The sequence below is a fragment of the Phocoena phocoena genome, chromosome 9 (assembly GCF_963924675.1).
Source record: "Phocoena phocoena chromosome 9, mPhoPho1.1, whole genome shotgun sequence".
NCBI lineage: Eukaryota > Metazoa > Chordata > Mammalia > Artiodactyla > Phocoenidae > Phocoena > Phocoena phocoena.
This window is the reverse complement of record NC_089227.1, coordinates 9,980,777-9,990,098: the sequence shown is the minus strand read 5'-3', so window position 1 is coordinate 9,990,098 and position 9,322 is coordinate 9,980,777.

Here is a 9,322-nt window from a genome sequence, read left to right as displayed (position 1 = left end):
AACTGAAGAATTCAATAGAGAGCTTCAACAGCAGACTAGATCAAACAGAAAAAACAATCAATGAACTCAAAGACAGGTCATTTGAAATTATCCAATCAGAGAAACAAAAAGAAAAAAGAATGAAAAGGAATGAAGAAAGCCTACAGAACTTATGGGACACCATTAGAAGAAATAAACAATGCATTATGGGAGTCCCAGAAGAAGAAACAGAGAAAGGGCAGAAAGCTTGTTTAAAGAAATAGTGGTGGAGAACTACCCAAAATGGGGAGAGTTTGGACATCTAAGTTCTTGAAGCTCATAGATCTCTAAACAATTCAATCCAAAGATAACTTCTCCAGGATACATTATAACTTTCAAACTTAAGAGACAGAGAACCTCAAGAGCAGCAAGAGAAAAGAAGCTTGTCACTTACAAGGGAACCCTCCTCACACTATCAGTGGGCTTCTAGCAGAAACCTTACAGGCTGGGAGAGAGTACGATGATATATTCAAAGTGCTGAAAGAAAACAATGCCAACCAAGAATCCGTTATCTAGCAAAGTCGTCCTTAAGAAATGAAGGAGAGAGAAAAAGTTTCCCAGACCAAAAAAAAAAAAAAAAGGCTGAGGTACTTCATTATCACTAGACCTGCCTTACCAAATATGTTAAAAGAAGATCTTCGGGGCTTCCCTGTTGGTGCAGTGGTTGAGAGTCCACCTGCCGATGCGGGGGACACGGGTTCGTGCCCCGGTCTGGGAGGATCCCACATGCTGCGGAGCAGCTGGGCCCGTGAGCCATGGCCGCTGAGCCTGCGTGTCCGCAGCCTGTGCTCTGCAACGGGAGAGGCCACAGCAGTGAGAGGCCCGCATACCGCAAAAAAAAAAACAACAAAAAGATCTTCAAGCTAAAAAGTAAGTACACTAGGGGCTTCCCTGGTGGCGCAGTGGTTGAGAGTCCACCTGTCGATGCAGGGGACACGGGTTCGCGCCCCGGTCTGGGAAGATCCCACATGCCGCGGAGCAGCTGGGCCCGTGAGCCATGGCTGCTGAGCCTGCGCTTCCGGAGCCTGTGCTCTGCAACAGGAGAGGCCTGCATACCGCAAAAAAAAAAAAAAAAGTAAGTACACTAAATAGTAACATGAAAACATATGAAAATATGCAAGTTAAGTAGTCAAATTCAGAAAACTCCAACATAGTGGTATGTTAATCACTTAACTCTAGTATAAAGGTTAAAGGGAAGAAGTACTATAGCTACAACAATTTGTTAATGGATATACAATATGATAAGATATAAACTGTGACCAAAAAAAAACCCCATAAAATGTAGGGGGAATAAAAGGGTAGTTTTTTGGTATGTGATTGAAATTAAATTGCAGTTAACTTTAAAGTAGACTGTTATATCTATAAGATGTATTATGAAAGTCTTGTGGAAATCACAAAGCAAAAACCTACATACATACACAAAAGATTTTTTTCTCTTCTTAAAAAAGGGAGCCAAAGCGTACCACCATTGAAAATAATCAATTGACAAAGGAAGAGAGCAAGAGAGGAAGATAACAATAAACACCTATATTTTAAAAAAAGGTCTCAAATAAACAACCTAACTTTATATTTCAGGGAATTACAAAAAGAAGAATAAACTAAGTTCAGTGTTAGCAGAAGGGAGAAAAGAGCAAAGATCAGAAAAGAAATTGATGAAACTGAGACCAGGAAAAAAAATAGAAAGGCTCAACAAAATTATGAGGTGGTTTCTTGAAAAGATAAACAAAACTGACAAACCTTTAGCTAGACTAAAAAAAAAAGAGAGAGCAAGAAGACTCTAAATAAAATTAGAAATGAAGGAGGAAACATTACACAGATACTACAGAAATATAGAGGATCATAAAGATTACTATGAACAATTATATGCCAAAAGATTAGATAACCTAGAAGAAACAGAAGTTCCCAGAAACACACATCTACCAAGAATGAATCAGGAAGAAAGAAAAAACCTGAACAAACCCATGAGTAAAGAGATTACCCATAAGTAATCAGAAACCTTCCAACACAGAAAACCCCAGGACCAGACCACTTCACTGGCAAATTCTATCAAATATCTAAAGAAAAATTAATGCCACTCTTTCTCAAATTCCTCCAAAAAGTTTAAGAGGATGGAAAATATCGAAACTCATTCCACCAGGCCAGCATCACCCTGATTCCAAAGTCTGATAGTGACACTACAAAAAAAGAAAACTAAAGACCAATATCCCTGATGAATAGAGATGTAAAAATTCTTAACAAAATATTAGCAAACTGAATTTAAGAACACATTTTAAAAGGATTATATACCATGACTAACTGGGATTTATTCCTGGGATGCAAGGATGGTTCACCATTCACAAATCAATAAATGTAATACATCACATTAATAGATAATCATAGGATCATCTCGACAGATGCAGAAAAAGCATTTGACAAAACATGACACCCTTTCATGATAAACACCCTCAGCAGATTGGGTGTAGAAGGAACATAACTTCAACATAATAAAGGCCATACGTAACAGAGCCATAGCTAACATCATACTCAACAGAGAAAACCTGAAAGCGTTTCCTCTAATATCAGGAATAAGACAAGGATGCCAGCTATTACCAGTCCTATTCCACATGGTACTGAGAGACCTAGCCAGAGCAATTAGGCAAGAAAAAGAAATACAAGGCATCCAAATCAGAATTGGAGAAGTAAAATTGTCATTATTTGCAGATGATATAATTTTTTTATGTAGAAAATCCCAAAGACTCAAGTCTAAAACTGCTGGAACTAATCAACAAATTCAGTAAAATTGAAGGGTATAAAAATCAACACATAGGGGCTTCCCTGGTGGCGCAGTGGTTGAGAGTCTGCCTGCCAATGCAGGGGACGCGGGTTCGAGCCCTGGTCTGGGAGGATCCCACATGCCGCGGAGCAACTGGGCCCCGTGAGCCATAATTACTGAGCTTGCGCGTCTGGAGCCTGTGCTCTGCAACAAGAGAGCCCGCGATAGTAAGAGGCCCACGCACTGCGATGAAGAGTGGCCCCCGCTTGCCACAACTAGAGAAGGCCCTCGCACAGAAATGAAGACCCAACACAGCCATAAATAAATAAATAAATTAAAAAAAAAAAAAAAATCAACACATAGAATCAACTGTAATTATGAAAAATCAAACATCTGAAAAGAAATAAAGAAAATTATTCTATTCACAATACCATCACAAATAATAAAGTACCTAGGGATAAGTTTAACCAAGGAAACAAAACTACAACACCTTGTTGAAATAAATCAAAGAAGAAACAAATAAATGGAAAAGGATCCCATATTTATAAATAGGAAGACTTAATATTGTGAAATATCCATACTACCCAGAGCCATCTATACATTCAACACATCCCTATCAAAATCCCAATGACATTCTTCACAGAAATAGAACAAACAATCCTAAAATTTGTAGGGAAGCACAAAAGACCTCAAATAGCCAAAGTAATCCTGAGAAAGAAGAAAAAAAACAGAGGTATCACACTTCCTGATTTCAAACTGTACTGCTAATCAATAGTAATTAAAACAGTATCGTTTGGCATAAAAATAGACACATAGGCCAGTGGAACAGGATAGAGCCCAGAATTAAGCCCCCACAAATACAGTCAACTGATATTCAATAAGGGAGCCAATACACCCAATGGGGAAAGCATAGTCTCTTCAACAAATGGTGTTGGGAAACTGGATAGACACATGCAGAACAAAAAATTCAAAGTGGACCCCTATCTTACACCATTCACAAAAAACTAACTCGAAATGGATCAAAGACTTTAACATAAGACATGATACCACAAAACTCCTAGAAGAAAACAGAGGGAAGAAGCTCCTCAACATGAGTCTTGCTGATGATTTTTTAGATTATGATACCAAAAGCACAAACAACAAAACCAGCAAGTGGGACTACATCACACTTAAAAGCTTCTGCACAGCAAAAGAAACAATCAACAAAATGAAAAAGCAACCTACAGAATGGGAGAAACCTTTTGCAAGCCATATTTCAGATAAGGGGTTAATAGCAAAAATATATAAAGAACTCATACAATTCAATTTTTTAAATCCAATTAAAAAATGGGCAAGGCGGGGGGCTTCCCTGGTGATGCAGTGGTTGAGAGTCCGCTTGCCGATGCAGGGGACACAGGTTCATGCCCCGGTCCGGGAAGATCCCACATGCTGCGGAGCAGCTAGGCCCGTGAGCCATGGCCGCTGAGCCTGCGCGTCCGGAGCCTGTGCTCCGCAACAGGAGAGGCCACAACAGTGAGAGGCCCGCGTACCACAAAAAAAAAAAAAAAATGGGCAGGGGAACCAAACGTTTTTTCCAAAGAAGACATGCAAATGGCCAACAGGTACATAAAAAGATGCTCAACATTACTAATAATCGGAGAAATGCAAATCAAAACCACAATGAGATATCATCTCACACCTGTTAAAACTGCTATCATCAAGAAGACAAGAGATAACAAGTGTTGGTGAGGATGGGAAGAAAAGGGAACGCTTGTACACTGTTGGTGAGAATGTAAATTGGTTTAGCCACTGCAGAAAATATGGAATTTCCTCAAAAAATTAAAAATAGAATTACCATAAGATCCAGCAACTCCACTTCTGGGCATATACCCAAAGAAATGAAAACAGGTTACTGACGAGATATATGCACTCCCATGTTTATTGAAGTGTTATTCACTATAACCAAGATAGGAAAACAACCTAAATGCTTGTCAACAGATGAATGGATAAAGAAGATACGGTATGTATGTACATATGTATATATACCATAAACACACAATGGAATATTATTCAGCCACGAGGAAGGACACCCTGCCATTTGTGACAATATAGACAGACCTTGAGGACATTATGCTAAGTGACATAAACCAGACAGAAAAAGACAAATTAGACAAATACTGTATGACATCACTTATATGTGGAATCTAAAAAAGCCAAACTCTAAGCAACAGAGAGTAAACTGGTGGTTACCAGGGGATTGGGGGTTACAGAATAGGACAGACTACCTTGCTTAAGGGCACAAACTTGCAACAGTAGCAAATAAGCCCTAGATATCTAATGCACAGTATAGTAAATATAGACAATATTGATCAAACTTGCTAAGAGAGTAGCTCTTAATTATCCACCAACTTAAAGAAATGATAATTATGTGATGTGACAAAGGTGTTAAACATTGCTACAGTGGCACTCATATTATTAATATATAAATGTATCAAATCAGTATGTTGTACACCTTAAGTTTACAGAATGCTGTATGTCAAATACACTTCAAAAAAAACAAGACAGATAATGACAAATGTTGGTAAGGGTGTAGAGAAACTGAAACTCTTATACACTGCTAGTGGAAATATAAAAAGGTGAAGCTGCTGTGGAAAACAGTTTGGTAGTTTCTCCAAATGTTAAACATAGAGTTACCATATGACCCAGCAACTACACTCCTAGGTGTGTACCCAAAGGAACTGAAAACAGACATTCAAACAAAACTTACACAAGTTTAAACGCAGAGAAAGTAACTCTTAAACCCTAACCACCCAAGAAAAGTATCCAGAACATATAAGTAAATCCTACAAACCAATAAAAAAAGAACAAACAACCCAAAAGAAAAAATGAGCAAGAAATATAAACAGACATTTCACAGTAAACATATGAAAAAGTATTTAGTCTCATTAGTTTTCAGGGAAATGTAAAACTAAGACCATAGACTAGCACTGTATATCCATCAGAATGGCAAAAATTAAGAAGCAGGAAAATGGAAAGTGTTAGCAAAGATGGAGATCATTGGCAACACTCATATACTGCTGATGGAACGTAAACTGGTACAACTACTTTGAATCACAATTTTGGATATCATGTAAAATTCAGCATTCACGTATCCTAAAACCCAATAATAGCAGCCCTGCTCAAAATAGCAAAAATCTGGAAACAATTCGGATGCTCACAGAAAGGCAAGTAAATAAACATATGATGATGTATTAGCAGAAAGGAATATTAGACAATAATAAAAATGAATGACCTACCATTAAAGGCAACAACATGTAGAAACAAACAAACAAAAAACAAGAATACATGATAACTTTTTGTAAAACCTCAAAAATAAGCAAAACTATACTATATATTGCTTAGGGATACATAAATTTGTGATTTTTAAAACATTTTAAAAAGGCAAAGAAATGATAAACAAAATTGAAGAGAGTAGTATTTCTGATGGGGAGGTTAGAGGGTAGAATGGTAGTGGAGTTTTGTAAAACTTGACCTCTACCCTATTAGAGTCTCCAGCTGGGCCTGAGAATTAAATTGACTTCAGACAGTTTAAAAGGAGAAAAGCATACACGTTTTATTTTTTCATGTACACGTAAGCGTCCACAAGAAAATGAAGACCCAAAGAACTGGCAAAACCTAAGTGCTTATATATTAGGTGAACAAGTAGAGGCAACTGTGGAAAAGACCAGAGACAGACAGGAGTTATTTTTACAAGGTTGGTTTGCACAGAATACTCAGTCTCAACTCCTGGCTCTAGTGATAAGAGTGCTTCCTCCTGGTATGGTAGGCAGAGCATATTACACTTGCGAGTTTTATCTCCTGCTTTCAGGAAGAATGGGGCAGGGGCGGGGTGGGGGCAGGGCAGGGGCGGGGTAGTCAGAGCACCCTTCTTGCACCTTTTTTCAATTGCCTTTAGCCCACAATAATCCTTATGCCAAAGTGGCGTATTTTGCCATTCTTCAATAGTGTTGGTTCTCATGTGTCCTTACACTGGGTGATCAGTTCACAAAAACCCGTAACTTACATATGTGACACATAGATTCTTTTGCATGTACTGAATAGTACATATTGTTAAATATAGAAAACATTTTTAAAATATAAAATAATTATATATTAGCTCTGTGCCAAAAATATAGTAAATACTCAAGAAATATTAACTATTTTTATTGTGAAGGGAAAGTACTTACATAAAATTATAATAGAATTCCATCATGTATATGCTCCATGGTCTCAATAAAAGAGGACTTATTTTTTATGGATAAAAAATAACAAGGAAATAAACCAAAATGTTCACAATGACTCCTTCTGGAAGATGAGAGGCAGAGTAAATTACTTTTTTCTGGATCTTCATGCTTAACTGTACTTATAAATCTTCTGCATTAAGCATGTTTAAATTACTAAGAGTGACAGCAGAACCAAATAGAACAGTCAATGAATACAATGTCTGACACGTATTATGCACTTAACAAATATCTGTTGGATAATAAAGAAAAGTAAATATCTAACATCTTCAGTCTTATCAAATTACTAAATGGTTTTGCTTCGCCATTTTATCCTAGCAATGTGACTCTAAGATCAATACAGGATATATTTTAAAGGTCCCACACAGGCCCTTGTGCTACTCTACACAGCTTATCCAATTCTCACTCAGTTGGCATCTCACGAAGACACTGCAGAAACACAGGAGTGGGGCTAAATACACACTCCATTCTTCGTTTAATCTCCCTGGGCCTTTGTTATCCCAGCTGTAAAGCCCAAACAGTACTGTTATGAAGAATAATGGAGATTTATACCATAAAAGCAATGTGTTAATAGTTTTGAGTTGCCCTTATCCTCCTATACTTTGAGTATCTTGGGGGTATAATCAGATCTTTGTGACTGACTGACCGTCAGAGTTTCTGAAATAAAAAAGAGGATCAATAATGGCTTCTTAAATAGAATTTTTAAATGTCTTCGTCTTCCCCCACCTAAACAGTTCTGCCACTTCTGTTTTATAGATTAGAAATCTTCAATGACTAAGAGGGTCTCTGATAAAAATCAAAACTGTTCTTAAAATTCAGCTCATGGGCTTCCCTGGTGGCACAGTAGTTAGGAGTCCGCCTGCCGATGCAGGGGACATGGGTTCGTGCCCCGGTCTGGGAAGATCCCACATGCTGCGGGGCGGCTGGGCCCGTGAGCCATGGCCGCTGAGCCTGCGTGTCCAGAGCCTGTGCTCCGCGACGGGAGAGGCCACAACAGTGAGAGGCCCGCGTACCGCAAAAAAAAAAAAAAAAAAAAAAAAAAAAAAAATTCAGCACAGAGTGAACTTTTCTTCTCTTTTATGTATTGCACCTTCCTAAGAAGACTCTGTTTACCTGCAAGGAGAAACTGTATGTTACCTGTGTTGGATTCAATATAATACAATGTGTGGCAAGTGGGCAGCATTTAATATACATCAAAGACTATTTCTTTCTTGTTCCAAAAGGTAAAGGCCTTTATAAATCTCAATAACTTTAAGGAAGTGTTGGAGTAATCACCCTAAACATGTAAAACTGCTGACAATCAAATTGCTGTGGGCAATCTGATAATAAGCCACTCCTTGTGTTATGAAAGAATGAACCTAGCAACATGCTTTGTCCATGATTTCAGCCTGATGTAATCCTAAAATTGGAGAGTATGATTTGTGACAAGTGGACCTGAGTCAACGACAAGATTTCCTTAATGAATAGGCTTTATTGAGCTAGTCACTGAGGGAATAAATATGCCCAACTCAGTATCAGGGCTTATCTTCAGGACTTGTAAGAGCAGACTTCCCGTGACCACTCTCATTCCAGCCCAGACTGTGCTCTCTGCATAGCTGAACCATGGCACAAGTGTTAGGTACGTCAAAACTGTTGATAAACTGATAAAATGTCTTGGTTGAAGGTAACTTTAAAAGTTAAAGGTCATTAGTCAAGTTTATTTTTCAACCAATACTACACGCTGCATTTTTCATAGATACCCTCTATACAAGAATAGCCCTTCATGTTTTATTTCTTCCCCAACACACATAATACATGACATCTACAAGCACAAATACCCTGCCAGGCTACAGAATAAGTAAGTACATTCACTATATTGTAACACCATCTCTTTCTCCCCTGCTCAAGGAGGCAAGTAGAAAACTACTGTAAGATTAAGTGTAAATCCATCCTAATTCGCATTGTAAAAGTAAAATAATTACAGAGAAAGTCAGGTTATACTTTGAGAAAAAAGTGCTACTGTTACATAGTTCAAGAAGATTTACATGAAAAATCTTATCAAAGAATCCTATAATGAATTTAAACAAAGCCAAATGTTAATAAACATCCAACTAAAATCATTAATGCACTGCTTTGCTGATTCCTTTAATATTAAGAGCCCCTCAACAGATCTCTGAAAATTACTACCTATGAATACTGACTGCTTCTAGCTCTCCCTTTTGGAAATCCTGTACTTGCCTATTCATGAACAAAGAAGAAATGTCTAAAAGAAAAGAAATGAAATGAAATATTAGCAGTGTATCATCTGAAGAAG